The sequence below is a fragment of the Alligator mississippiensis genome, chromosome 1, assembly GCF_030867095.1.
Source record: "Alligator mississippiensis isolate rAllMis1 chromosome 1, rAllMis1, whole genome shotgun sequence".
Taxonomy (NCBI): domain Eukaryota; kingdom Metazoa; phylum Chordata; order Crocodylia; family Alligatoridae; genus Alligator; species Alligator mississippiensis.
In genome coordinates this window covers 474,554,767-474,568,966 of record NC_081824.1, presented here as the reverse complement: position 1 = coordinate 474,568,966, position 14,200 = coordinate 474,554,767, and the positions used below count along the sequence as shown (strand labels likewise).

General features: G+C 51.4%; 1 long non-coding RNA gene across 1 annotated transcript in view; it reads left to right on the top strand.

Annotated features, from left to right (window-relative positions):
• LOC132248755 (uncharacterized) overlaps positions 1-4,587 on the top strand; it is a 54,441-nt gene extending 49,854 nt beyond the window's left edge. The window contains exon 4 of the long non-coding RNA XR_009460127.1: positions 3,287-4,587. This is a non-coding gene — a long non-coding RNA (uncharacterized LOC132248755). The remainder of the gene's footprint in view (positions 1-3,286) is intronic.
• The last annotated feature ends 9,613 nt before the right edge of the window (positions 4,588-14,200 follow it).

Sequence of the window (14,200 nt, the reverse complement as noted above, 5' to 3'; positions counted from 1 at the left end):
ATAATGAAAGCCCGTGAAGCCGTTGTCCGCCTAGCTAAAGAGGTAGAAGTAGGGTTCAATGCCACTAACGAAGCCTTGACCTTAATGAATAGGCAGTTACAAGAAACATCACTAATGACCCTACAAAATAGGCTTGCTTTAGACGCCATGTTAGTGCATAATGGAGGAGTATGCAAGTATCTAAACTTATCCACCGAATATTGCTGCATATCTATCCCGAATATTACAGTTCCTTTAATGTCCCAACTCGAGTTAATTCGAAAAGCGGCTAAAGGCGCTAATGCCATAGCTAGTATCAGCAAAGGCTGGCTTGCAGACCTTTTTTCAGGATTTGGTTGGGACTTCTCTTCACTAGCCATGCATATAATCGCTCCGCTGTTAACCCTGCTAATACCCTTATTAGGCATTTTGCTGTGTGTTTGTATTGGTTGTTGTATTTTGAATGCAGTTAAACGTCGAGTAATGACGCTTTCGACCTTCGTGTATACCCAACTGCCTAATGTAAATGAAGAAGAACTAGAACTCGAGGGTGTTTAATCTGGCATTTGGTCAAGGGGGCATGTCTGAATAAAAAGGTGACCAAACGCCAGTCCACATGCCACACCAATGTAAAGCATGAGAGCAAGTTATGCTTGGAGTGTGAAAACCTCATGATCGCAGTGCTGACAGGCGCGTGATCAGATGGCCTCAGCCAACCAGAGGCTACATGAAGCGTGTGACTGCAAGGCCGGCAGTCACAGGCTCCTGACTGAAAATCAGCAGCACATTCTAGTTGGCTCACTAGTTTATAAAAGGGACACAACTCCAGAGCTTGGGGGGGTCCACACGACAGTTGGAGAGGCCTGATCACCCTTTCCAGGATCCCACGTCCCCTAGGTCGAATGTATACTCGATACCCGAACAGAGTGAGCTCTCGTGTGGCAGCTATTGTTGTTGTTGTTGTCGTTATTGCAATCGCTTTCCGACTGTAACATCCCAAACAGTTGTTAAAGAGTTTTCTGTCTTCCTGTGCAAGTTGTAAGTAAAACTTCATTTTGCTATACCATCTTCATTTGGGTCAGTGTCCCTTTCGTCCCCGGCCTGATCGTACTGGAGGGGTAGTTATTCACCCGCCGCAGTTTACCGCAGAACCTTGTCTGCCTATATCCTTAGACCAACGCGGCTACAACCTAAACCCCCTAAAGCTGATTCTTTAACTCTTCTCACCTTCTTGCCCTAAAAGGCCATAAGGCATCTAAAGAAAAGCTATAACTTTGTCTCCCTCATGTCCACTATTTGGGTCATGATATTTCTGCTATGCCTCTATAGTCAAGCCACTGCAAAACCTGACTCTTGTTAATACCTCTGAGCCTTTGCCCTGGACTTCAAAAGCCGAAGCCGCTTTTGCCTCTATTAAACAAGCTCTGTCGCAAGCTCCTGCCCTAGGCCTTCCTGATTATACTAAACCATTTATTCTTTTTTATCATGAAAAAGACGGATTTGCACTTGCTGTGCACATGGAGACAAGCACCGTCTCATTGCTTATTATAGCTCTGCTCTTGACCCAGTTGCAGCCGGACTTCCTCCATGTCTTCGTGCTGTAGCTGCAGCTGCTATTACTGTTGAACTGTCCTGTACCCCTGTATTAGGTTCTCCCCTTACTGTTGCTGTCCCACATGCTGTAGCAGCCCTTTTACTAAAAAGTAAAACTCAACACCTTTCAAATGCTAGATTGACTAAGTATGACAGTTTGCTTCTTTCTGCTGGAAATATTACTTTAACTAGATGCCCTGTTTTAAACCCTGCCTCCCTGTTGCCTACTCCTTTAGATGGTGAACCCCACGATTGTATTGTTGTTACTGCCCACCTAACAATGCCCCGCACTGATCTAAAGGACACCCCCTTGCAAAACCCAAATCTAGTATTTTATGTTGATGGGTCATGTCAAAGAAACTCAAAAGGTTCTCTTGTTGCAGGATATGCAGTATGTTCCCAATATGATGTTATAGAAAGCCATCACTTGCCCAATGTGTATTCAGCTCAAGTTGTTGAGCTTGTGGCGCTTACCAGGGCTTGCACCCTAGCCTCTGGTACCTCTGTTAATATTTACACTGATTCTGGCTATGCCTTTGGTATTGTACAGGATTATCGTCAACTTTGGAAGCAACGAGGCTTCCTCGTGTCAAGAAGTGCCAAAATTAGTAACGGGCCATATGTAAAGGCCTTGTTCAATGCTTTACAGTTACCTTCTGCTGTTGCTATTATTAAATGCCAAGCTCACCACAAACCTTATGATAATGTTACATGTAAAAATGCTCTGGCAGACTCTGCTGCCAAAGCTGTGGCTATTTCCACTCCTCAGGCTACACCTGTGTTTTTGTCTATCTCATTTAACCAGTCTCCATTGGCAAGTCTTCATGACGTTGCCCTCCTCCAAGATCAGGCTCCAGAACCAGAAAAATATATGTGGAGACTGGCTGGGTGTTTGTTACACCCTGACCATTTGTGGCGCTCCCCGGACGGCCGCCTGGTTGCCCCAACGGTCCTTCTTCCCTATCTTGCTCGCATGCACCACGGCATAGCACACGTGAGCAAAGGGGGGATGATAGAAGCTGTTAAGCTTGATTGGTTTGCTCCAACTTGTTCATCTGTGGCTCAACAATACTGTTATACCTGCCCTATTTGTCAAGCCCATAATGTGGGAAAACCTAAAAAGGCAGCACATCCCCCACTTTGGGGGCCGTTTGTAAATTTACAAATAGATTTTATTCAAATGCAGCAATGTTGTTCTTATGAATATGGTCTTGTTATTGTATTTATGTTCTCTGGATGGGTAGAAGCCTACCCATGTGCAAAAGCTGAAACCATCACTGTGAGCAAAAAGTTGCTCAGAGACTTTATTCCAAGGTTTGGTATTCCTTTCTCCATAAACTCCGATAGAGGAACTCATTTTACTGGGCAGATAATGAAAGAAGTCTGCCAAGTCCTGCAAATCCAGCAGAACTTTCATTGCCCGTACCATCCACAGGCCTCGGGCCAAGTGGAACGCCAAAATGGCATTTAAAAAAATTAACTGGCCAAAATTTGTGCTGAGACTCACTTGAAATGGCCAGATGCACGTCCCATAGCCCTTATGAGAATGAGATCTACTGTCAGTCGAAACACCAGACTTACCCCACATGAAATCCTGATGGGAAGACCCATGAGGCTCCCTGCCTCACCACCTGTTGCCTCCCACTTTTGCAATATACATTTACTTGATGATACTATTCTAGACTACTGTGCGGCACTAAGGAAGTGTGTTAAGGCTTTTCATTCACAGGTACAAGTAACTCTCCCCAAGGAACCAGATGAGCCGTGCCAGTCCATCCTGCCTGCTGACTGGGTTCATGTAAAAGTCCATCAACGGAAGTCATCGGTGGGACCCCGCTGGAAAGGCCCATTCCAGGGACTCCTGACAGCCAACACTGCAATAAAGTGTCAAGGACTCCAACCGTGGATCCATGCTTCACACACTAAGAAAACATCAGCCCTGCTAGACTTAGAGTCTCCTCCATATCAACCTTGTAATCAGCCTCCACAGACCGGTAGTGAGCCTAGCGCCTGCCAACAAGAGAGCTCAAGACCAGTAGTGAGCCAAGCGCCTACTGGCGAAGAGGATTTGCCACTACAAAGCGAAGAGGATTTACCACTACAGAACGAAGAAAATGTACCCCAACGACACCACTATGCCCTTCGGGAAAGGAAAAAGGCCTCTGCCTAGTTCCTGGTTCCCGAGGTGGGGTTGGTTAGTCGTGACTTGGGTACGTCTCAGTCTTTCCTTTTGGATCCTCTTATATGAACTTAAAGACTCAGCAGCTAAAAGAAACTTTGTAAATCAGACTAGACTTCAAAACAGGTCAAAAAGATCACTCCCACACTGGCATGCTCACCAAAATGCTTGTCTTCAACTGTCATATCAATATGGAAAGGATTTAAATGTTTCTAAATATTGGGCATGTCCCCACTTGCCTCCTAGTACAATGACAGGGGTGCCCATGATTGCTTTCTCCCTTAATTGGACGACTTCTGTGATACGTATGTTAAAATAATGAAAAGGTAAAAAGAAAGAAAAATTAGAAGTTAAAAAGCTCTTGGCTATAAATATCTAATATGTTGGGCCAAAAAGGCCCAAAAGCGGGGAAAGTGGAAATAAGTTTCACCAGGCCTCTTACTTGACTAAGAAGAGAGAGAAAGAGAAGAAAAAAGGTGCCGATGTTGATGCTATGTGTTTTAACATGTTCTAAGATAAGGAGAAACCTTCATGCCCTGTTTTGTCTGTGTGCAGATGTTAACCTCCTCCTTTCCGCCGAACCAGAAGCTGAGAACTGTTCCCAAAACATAGTGTTTTTTTCTAAATAAGTAAACTGCTTACGTGTGACAAACGAATGATCACCATCTTTCTGTTTCTCCCCAGGTTGCTTTGTCTGAACCCTGCATGTTTCCTCGCTGTCTAAAGTATAAATACGCTTGTAAATTTGTAGAGGTCAGAGTTCCTTTGAGAACTCTCCCTGTGATCACTGGTATAGTTTTAAATAAACCTAGATGGCTCTGCCAAGTCTAATACAACCACAACGCGAGGTTTGATTTCTTCCACACCAGTTGAAGTAGCGCCTGATGAACATCCAAGTCGCTAAGAGGGAGCTGCCCGAGTAAAGGACGGGGATGTGGTACATGGGAGGTCCCTTGAAGGGGCCAGCAGTGGGATGACCCAGTCTCTCCCCGTGATGCCCTGCAGGTGCAGTTTGTGCTGGTGGGTAGTTGTAGTTCTCCCTGCAAGCTGTGAGCTTGTGAGTTGCTGAATCCTGTTCCTAATAAAGATCAATCTGTTTGCCACCCACCCCGTCTCAGCCGAATGGTGACTCGTGGACAGACCCCACAGGCATGGAGGTCTGAGTGAGTGCCTCATCCCTGGGACCCATGCCATAGAGCAAGCACTATCCTTGGGCCCATCCCTGGCACTGGGGCTCCTGTGAGGAGCCCACAAGTGTCCTGCTGGCGATTCGGTTGTGCCACAACTATCAGCATGCCCATCCCTGCTCCCCCTTCCCCATGTGGAGTAACAGCCCAGGGAGTGTCCCCCTGAGCTGCACGAGTTCACCACGTCCCCTTGCTGGTGGCGGGGGTGAGTGTGGGGCAAGAGGACCATCAGGAAAGTCCACTACTAGTGACCGCACTGTGCTGGGGAGCTGAGCTGTATCTGAGCAGGGGCAAGAGGAATGGGAGCTATTTCTCTCCGACAGAAGCAGGGGTGGAGGGTTCGGAGGCCATTGTAACTCTGGCTTTGCAGATGGGGCTGAGGCCGAGCTGGGCTCTGTGTTCCCAGCCCCACCCCACCAGGCAGTGATCAGAGGGGGCTACTGTTTTACCGGGACCCCCTGCACCAGGGCGCTCACTGCTGTGACCCTCCAGCCAGGGCGGTCACTGCTTGGGCCACACGGACAAGGACAGACAATGCGCCCAAAGAGTTAAGGGGCTCAAGTCATCTGGGCGGGAGCACCCCCAGGCCAGGCCAGGCCAGGCCAGACCAAAGGCGCCCGCAGCCCCCGCACTCAGCACCTTGCCCGGGTTGGAGGGAGACCCCTGGTTGCCATGGCAAAAGAACTGTTGTGCCCAGTGACATCACAATGCCCAGCCTCACTCTCAGGTACCGGCTCCTCCCAGTGCTCTCCCACCCTTCGCCCGCGCCATTTGCCCTTCCTCGTCCTCGTGCCTTATCTCTGTTGGTTAGTTAGTTCCTTACTTTAGCAGTTTGTTGGGTAGTTTGTTAGTTCTTTAGGTAGTTTCTCAAAAGGGAACTTTTGGGAGATGTGACAAGCTGTGAGCGGGGGCTGAGGTTGGGCAAGAGCCCAGCACTCGGCCCCATGCCTCATCCCTGGTCTCAGCAGTCCGGCTCCTCTTTCCCTCCTTCAGCTCAGGGCTGTTTCTTTGCAGATGCTCCGGCGGGAGAAGCTGCACGCCGTGCGCCTGCGCTCCAGCAACCTGGGTGAGACCTGGGCACGTGCCCTGCCATGGGAGCAAGAAGGGCTGGGCAGCACGAGAGTCCACAGGGCTGTGTGGCTTCCCCTCCCGGCAGGGTTTGGCTAGCAGGCTAAGCCCACGCTGTCCAAGGTGCAATCTGGACAGCCCCCGCCCTGTGCCACCCCCTCCCCCCCAGCTGTCACCCCCTGCTCTTCACCAGCAAGTTCCCTGGGGAAGGGGAACAGGACTGGCCCCCATGGGCTCCTCACGCTGGGCCAGGTCCTGGCCCTGCAGCCCCTGCCCATGCCCCAGCCCTGGGAGCCTTCCTCCTGGCAATGGCCTTGCTGCCCTCTGCTCCCTTGCAAGGTGGCGCTCATACGGGCTCTGGGATCCCCATCCTAAAAGTGGTGCTCAGTGCCACCCAGCCTGACGCTCAGCCCTCATGTCCTCTCAGCACCAGATGCCTGCCTGGGCACAGACGGGTGGGCCAAAAGAAAACTGCCCCCCATTAAGGGGTCCCCATCTGTCCCCTCCGTTGGACAAGTGCAGGAGAGGAGGGACCCTGCACCCGGTGAGTTTGGGACTGGCGTAAGCGGTGGAGGGACTTGCGTGGTTGCATGGGGAGGGGACAAGGTCCTGCTCCCCAGACGGACTCCCACCCGACCCCCGTGGAGGAAGGCCCTGCCCATGTGGCACGCAGGACTCCAAGGAGGTGCCCCCACGCGTTGTGCCCTGGAGGGGCTGGTCGCCCTGCGTGCTGCAGCGGCGTGGGCCCAGCTGACGGGCGGCCCCTTGTCTCCCCGCAGGGCCGGGAGCCATGCGGGTGGCAAGCGAGGTGAGGGGCCAGACGTGGCCGCACCCCCCCACGGCCATGAGTCTTTCCCCTGCCCAGGGAGTGGGATGGGAAGCTTTGAGGGTGGGGGTCTCTCCCCAGGTGCCCCGTGCCCCTTCCAGCCCCATGCAGCACATGGGACCCTGGGGGACAGTCTCTGTCTCCCACCAACTCCAGGGGCCCTCCAAGACTAAGGTAGGGTTATGGACTCATCCCCCAATCGCAGGGACAGTCTTTCCCGAATACAAGTGTCTGGGGGGACCTGGAGCTGGGAGGTGGGGACTCACCTGGGACAGGGGGTAACAACCAACTCCTGGGATCCCTGGGCCCAGCTCTAGGAGCCCTGCCCGGCCCCGGGGCTCGAGGGGCCACCAACCCTGTATCACGGGGAGATGGGACCTTGCTGCCCAATGGAGCCCATCACCCCAGATGCTCTTTCTTTCTCCAGGAGGACATACCCTGCGGCAGTTACAGCCAGCAGCAGGTGAACGGGTCCCAGTGGGGCTGGGGGCTGTGAGGAGACCAAGTGCGCTGGCTGATGGCTGCACGGAGGTGCCTGGGGCTGGGCTGTGGGATGAATGGCAAATGCAGGGCCAGAGGGACAGATGGGGCAAGAGGTGGCTCTGTGCGCAGACAGACGGGCAGTGGCGTGAGGCCTCTCTAACCCACACGGTCCCGTTTCCTGCAGCTGGAGCTGAAGGCACTAAGGGCCTGCCTGGCCCAACAGGAGCAGGACGCAGCAGTCCTCCTGTCCCGGTAGGTGTGGGGCTGGGGGGCACCAGGCTGTTCCTGGCAGGGCTCAGGGCTGAAGCCCAGGGCCCGGCCCTGCTTCTGCACAGAGTCTCTCCTTGGGGAAGGGTTGTTTTGTGGGATGGCGCCGTCAGTCTCCCTGAGCCCACACATGTGCATTGTCCCCACAGTGCTCAGCAAAGGGAAGAGCAGCTCCTGGGGGGAGGCCTGGGCATGGGGTGGTGGCAGTGGCCGGAGCCTGGGGGCTTGGGGTGAATGGGAGGTGACCAGGGTCTCTGCCTCCCACCTGCAGGGCTGACAATGTGGCAGAGGGGAGGAGGAGAAGGTCGGGGGCAGCAAGGAGGTGAGTTTCTCCCCTGCACCCCAACCAGACCCAGGCCTGAGGGGCTGCCCCTCCACCAGCCCACATGATGATCGGGGGCCCCCCGCCTCCAGGCCGCTCAGGATGACCCATCCCACCTCTCTGCCAGGGCCCTAGTGCCCTGCATGGACCAGCTATCTCCTGGGTTGGCCCCTCATTGCCCACCTCTGGGCCTCAGGACCCTGTTGGCAGGGGTTCATCCCGGGAATCAGAGCTTCTGGCCCAGGCCAGGCCCACTGGGACAGAAAGCCCCACTGAGCCATGTGTGAGAGCCACGTCCTGCTCCCTGCTTGGGAGACGCTCCTTTACCCCGTGGTTGTTCCCGGGGGTGAGCAGAAGGACCCCACACTGAGCGTGCCCTGACTCTGCCCTTCTCCCGCAGGTTCCAGCTCGCCTGGCTGCTCCCGTGCTGCTTCACCCTGAGGAGGAGAAGCCCTGCACTCCTCCCCTCCCTGCCCACCCCTGTCGTCCTCTCCCTGCGTCCTCCCCTGCCCTATCTGCCGGGATGGGTCCACGGGATGACAGCCTTTCTGCCTCTGCCTGTCTGAGCATGTAAGTGGCTTCTCACTCCTTGTAGTTTTCTGCAGTCTCTTCTCTTGTGTCCTTGCCTTGGGCCCGCGCACTCCAACAGAGGGGCTTGGTAGTCCTTATGTTGAGATTGCCTCCTCACTCTTATGTAACCTTGTCACAGGCCCCCGCCCGACTCACCTCGGCACTGCCACTCAGGTGGCCCAGCTACATTCAAGCATCCAGTGTCACGGCGAACAGTGGAGCCTCGCCCAGTGGCCAAGGGCTTGGCTGCAACGGGTGAAAAGTGGGCTTGCAGATGGAGGCACCCCCGGGAGCTTCTACTGGGACACTGCCAACTTGTTAGATGCTCTCCTCCCAGCCAGGAGGGATCTGGTGGTTTTCCCCAAGGCCAGCATGCCCAGGGAAGCAGTTCACACCCATCTTGCTTCTGCAGCATCGCTGCCTTACTTGGCTGGCCAGGATGAGCCATTTCACTTCCATTACCTGTTGAGCTGTGAAGCTGAACATAAAAGGCAGAAGCAGAATGCTTGGGGTCTCAAGTCTCACCAGACACCTAAGAGAGAAGAAAAGACAAGATCGTCATGCCAACGTGTCACCAGGGGTAATGACAAGACCCAGGTCAGTCTGAACCTTACTGCCGGCTAAACTTTTCTGTCTGGTAAAGGATCCAATTTTGTGTCTGGTAACGTACGTTTTATTCAGGGAGAAAGTGTTTGAAGCACCTTCATCCAACAGCACATCGGGCTTGCAGTTAATTAACTCAGGCGGTGTGGGGGAGGAGGTCTGGCTGACTGAATGAATGCGCGTGTGTGTGTATTTAGAAATATGAGCCACTGACCAGATCTGAGACTACGGTTGGGTTCAGCCGCCCCAATTCTGCCTGACAGGGCAGTTTGGAAAGCAAGGCGGCCCAACTGGAACCTCGTGACCCAGTGGACAGGGCTTCCCAGTGATTTGGTCTTTTTCTATCTGGCTATTGAATGACTGTGTGTCTGTGTATGTAGAAAAATGAGCCACTGACCAGGTCTGGGACTACGGCTGGGTCTAGCCGCCCCGATTCTGCCTACAAAGGTGGCATCGAAAGCAAGGGCCCAGCTGGAACCTCGTGACCCAGTGGACAGGGCGTCTGAGTGATTTTGTCTTTTCCAAAGCCCTTGTCCCAGTAGCTTCTGCCGAGAGCAGGAGTGAAAGGATCCCTCTTGTGTTTCCCTCCCCATTTCCATTTAATGAGCCGGTGTCGGGTCAGAAGCCTTTTGTCTGGGCGGTGAAAAACTGCGGGGCAAGGCACTGAGCAGCCCGGACATCCTAAATAAGCCTCTCCTACGTCTCCCTGTGTGACTGAAAATGGGAACAAGTCAGTCTAAACAAGTTCCTGTCCCCCCTAAGGGGACTCCGGAGTACTTCATGTACACACACTATTCTCCCGAGGCTCGCAAGTACCTGGATAAGTGGAACTGGGATACTAGGGATGATCCCGTGAAGCATTTTCCACAGGAAGGAACATTTGATCAGGATAAAATAGTGCACTTAAGAGGGGCTTTAGAGTCCCATGGATCCAAAACACCACAAAACCAGTGGGACACGTACTTCTATTGGTATGATGAAATGTCCAAAAGGCGACAGAATCGCAAACTAGAAGTCTAAAAGACTCAAGAAAAATTAAAACAGCAGTTAAAAGCTGTTCGGGAGAAATTGGCTGCTCCCTCAAATTACACGCCGGCCACCGCTCTGATGTATCCAGCATTGCCCAGGGCACCCCCACCGCGGGAGCCAGCAGAGGATATCCTTGACCTTTGTTCGAACCCTGCTCTCCTGGGACTCCCACATCAGCAACAACCGGTTCAACATCAGGCTGCAGCCCAGGTCCAAGAAGCCTTACCTCAACCACCGGATGTTCCCTGTCACAACCTCAAAGCAGGAGATTGGGTCTACGTAAAGGTCTATCAATGGAAAAACGCACTTCAACCCAGATGGAAGGGACCTTTCCAGGTACTTCTGACCACTAATTCTGCTGTTCGTTGCCAAGGTCACCAAATGTGGACTCACGCCTCACACTGCAAGAAGGTATCACCTCCATTGGACCCCGAAGCAGCTAAATGCCAACCCAGGTTGGGACCTTTCCCTGAGGCCAAGGACAAAGACCCTCAGGACCTCACTCAGGCAAGTGAGGAGCATCAGGGTGCAAGTGCTAGTAACCTCTCCCCTGAACCCAACACCTCAGCCCAGCCGGATTCATCAGTTGAAGAACAAAGATATCATCTCCAGCCTCGAAGAAAGTGAATGCTCCCACTCAGAAGATCACCACCTCGATCAAGACCAAGAGCCGACGTTCTCAGTCCTTTAGGTAACTTGAGCCCAGAGGACGAAGAAAGACTTTGGCTGCCATCCTGGGTTTGGCTGGTAGTCTTCTTTTTCTTACTGGCGCTGGTTATGTTTGTTGTTGAAATTCTTTGTCCCTCCTGTCTCTAAAAATGGCACTGGTATCCTGATACATCACACCTGGGTATCTTAGTATCTCCCTTATGGTGGCTCAAGCTGGAAATAAAAGTGACTGCTGGATATGCTCTCACAGCCCAGTGCACCTACACCAAGGAATCCCAATGATCGGAGTACCAATATACCTCCAGCAATGGGGAAAAATTAACAGTGGCTTCGTTAGACACTACTCGTTAGCAGCCCATCGGTCCGCTCCTAAGGAACGGAGGGCCGCCCCTGCTAACTGGATAATCTCCCCAAGAGTAGAGGTGCCTTTCTGTTACAGACCCAACAACACCGGAGCTTATAATAAAGCCACACCTGTAGGACACTACCCTCATTGCCTAACTACTCTAGATTATAGCCCTAGTAGCACCAGTGGAATCCTGTTGGGTAAAGTACCCTCTCTCAATTGTACAGGATTCATGGTCTACAACTTTTCTAAGGAACCTCATGTTACTCTCATTGCAAACAGATCAGAATTTGACATTCACTCCAATTTTACTTCTTGTAATATATCTCAGTCCAGCAGGATAGCAGCTGAACGTGGTCTGTCCTATACAATGCATATCAATCAAAAGTGCTGGATATGGCACAACACCTGTCCAGATTTGAGTACCCTTTCTGCCCCGGGCCTTTACTGGCTCTGAGGAAACAGGGCTCATAAAATCTTGCCCTGGAATTGAGTGGGGGCATGCGCTCGTGAACATGTTATCCCTGGTTTCGAAATGCATAGTGCAATGTATCTGGAACAAGTAAAAAATTTCAACCATCACATGAAAAGGGCGGTTAACCCCTTAGCTACCGGAAACACAGGGTGCCATCAATTTGTGAGAGCCTTCATACCGTGGCTTGGAGTAGGAGAATTGGAACTAGCCATAATTAACATTTCAGCCACAATGGAAGCTATGGGAAATGCCACTGCAGATGCAATTCAGGCTCTGCAACAAGAGATCTCCCAGATCTCACAAGTAACTATACAACACCGCATTGCCCTAGATTACCTATTGGTATCCCAGGGAGGAGAATGTGCCTTAGTAAACTCCACCTGTTGTGTCTATGTCAATCAGGACATGCGAATAGAAACCGACATTTGCAAAATCCGAAATCAGTTAAGGGTCCTACATCAAGTGGCCTCAAAAAATACTGACTGGGGTCTAGAAGTAATGTGGTCTTGGCTAACCTCCTGGCTCCCAGATTTCGGGGCCCTTGGCCAGAAAATCCTGTATGGAATATTGTTTGTCTTGATGGTTCTGACAATGTTTTATGTCCTAGTGCAACTGATCCTCTGCTGCGTGAAAGCCAGCAGGAGAAGCTTTAGCAAGGCAAGAAAACCCACGGCAGAGTCTAGAATCGTGGTGTTACAAAAGTGTGAGCAGATTGAAAGAAAACATGAAAGGCTGCATGATGAAATAGAGGGGCTCATGAGAATGGAAGTTTAAGGCTAAAGTGAGACTAAATAGTCTCAAAGTGGGGACTAGAATCAGAAAAAAATAAATGCCTTAAACTTTGATCATTTGAGTTATAAGATGACATAACCGCTTTGTGGAGAATTGGTGGCTCTGTATAGTAGAACAGATAAGGGAAAGTGTTTTTCTTTGTAACTCCTCTGCAACTGCTTCACTCACCGCCGCCTTGAAGATAGCAAAAAGGATGTACAACTCTGATTTCCAGGTGCAAGAAGGAGGTTTGTGAACTAACCTCGCCTCCCCCATAAGTTCCCATCCTGATTACAGCAAAGAAGCAATGAAGTAATATCATAGCCGCTTTTCATGCTAATTTCACTATATGATCACGTGAGTTGTAAGCGACTGTTAAAAAGTATATAAGCCTCCTGATTTTGCTCTTGGGGGGGAACCCCTTCCAAGTGCTTGGGAAATCCATGTCACTTTGGGGTCCCCCCTACAGCTGTAGTTTCTTTTGAATAAAAGCTCCTGCTGACCTAACCCAAAAGTACGCTGCGTGTTTCCACGACACAGTGGTATCCTAGCAGAGAAGTACAGAGGGGTGAGGATGCTGCACGAGCAGGGCAGTGCAGGACTCCAACTCCTGTCATGGTCCAGTCAGATTTGTATAATCCTCAGACTCTGCTGAATCCCTATCGTCAACTCTCTCAGGTGGGATACGTGAAGAAGACGAGGAGAAGACTAGCCCCAAAGGCTGCTGGATAGATTCTTGTTTGATCCGTTCCATTACATCCATCCGTACGGCCACAGACTGATGTCAACAAAAGAAGTAACCAAAGCAGAGGTTCAATCTTAAGTGTTTGAAAAACCCTGCTAAGAGACGTGCCCCCCAGCAGCGCCTCCGAGAGAATCGTGCCAACTGCCCTGATGCGCTTGACACTAGTGATAGTGGATACGTTATGTTGCAAATAATGTATCGCAATAGTTATCTCATATCCCACAAAGTCATCAAAAAATTACTGGATGCACTTGTGATTGGCTTGCTGAGTTTTAGGTCCTTTTTAAGTGACCACCTTTCCTGTGAGTTTTTCAACCTTCTGACTCTTAAACAATATGAGTTAGTGACCATGGACCCCCGCAAAACCAGGAAGCTGTTTATGTATCACCTGCCAGGAAAAGGGAAAACAATTGTGACCCTGAAGATCATTGAGAAGTTAAGGAATGTGTTTCTGTGAGAAATGGAGGAAATTCTCTACATTTGTGAGAATCAGCCCCTGAGAGAATTGGTGATGTAAGCATTACAGATGTCCCTCCAAACTTCTTTAGATACTTTATCTCCTCAATTCTGAGTTTTTATTCTCCATTTAGCATGAAAAAAGCCCCTTGTCTTGGAACCAAGTATGAGGGTTGTGGGGGGCCAAGTGACTGCTGCAGCTCCAGCACCAGCTCCAGCTCCTTCTCAGGGTCAGGGCTATAGGTGCACCTGCAGCTGCTTCCTGCCCCACCACATCTGTCTCTGTACCCTGCTACCTGCCCCCTGCAGTCTCTTCGCCCACATTTCCATCCTGCATTTAATTTCTGCTTCCACACACGTCCCCCTCCCCTTACCCTTGCTCCTTACTGGCAGGCTCCTTCCATACTTCCACCTGGGGCACTGAACATGGCTACAGCCCAGCCACGTAGTACTGGCATGCAGCCCATACAGCTGCTTTCAGGGCTAGACTGTGGCTGTGCTCAATATCCCAGGCTAGAATAGGCATGGACTCTGCCAGCTCGAAGCAAGGGTAAGGAGAGGGGTGGGAAACAAAGGCTGGGGGGAAGAGGGAACTGCGGGGCAGAGGCAGGAGGAGAGCAAAGGCTGATGAG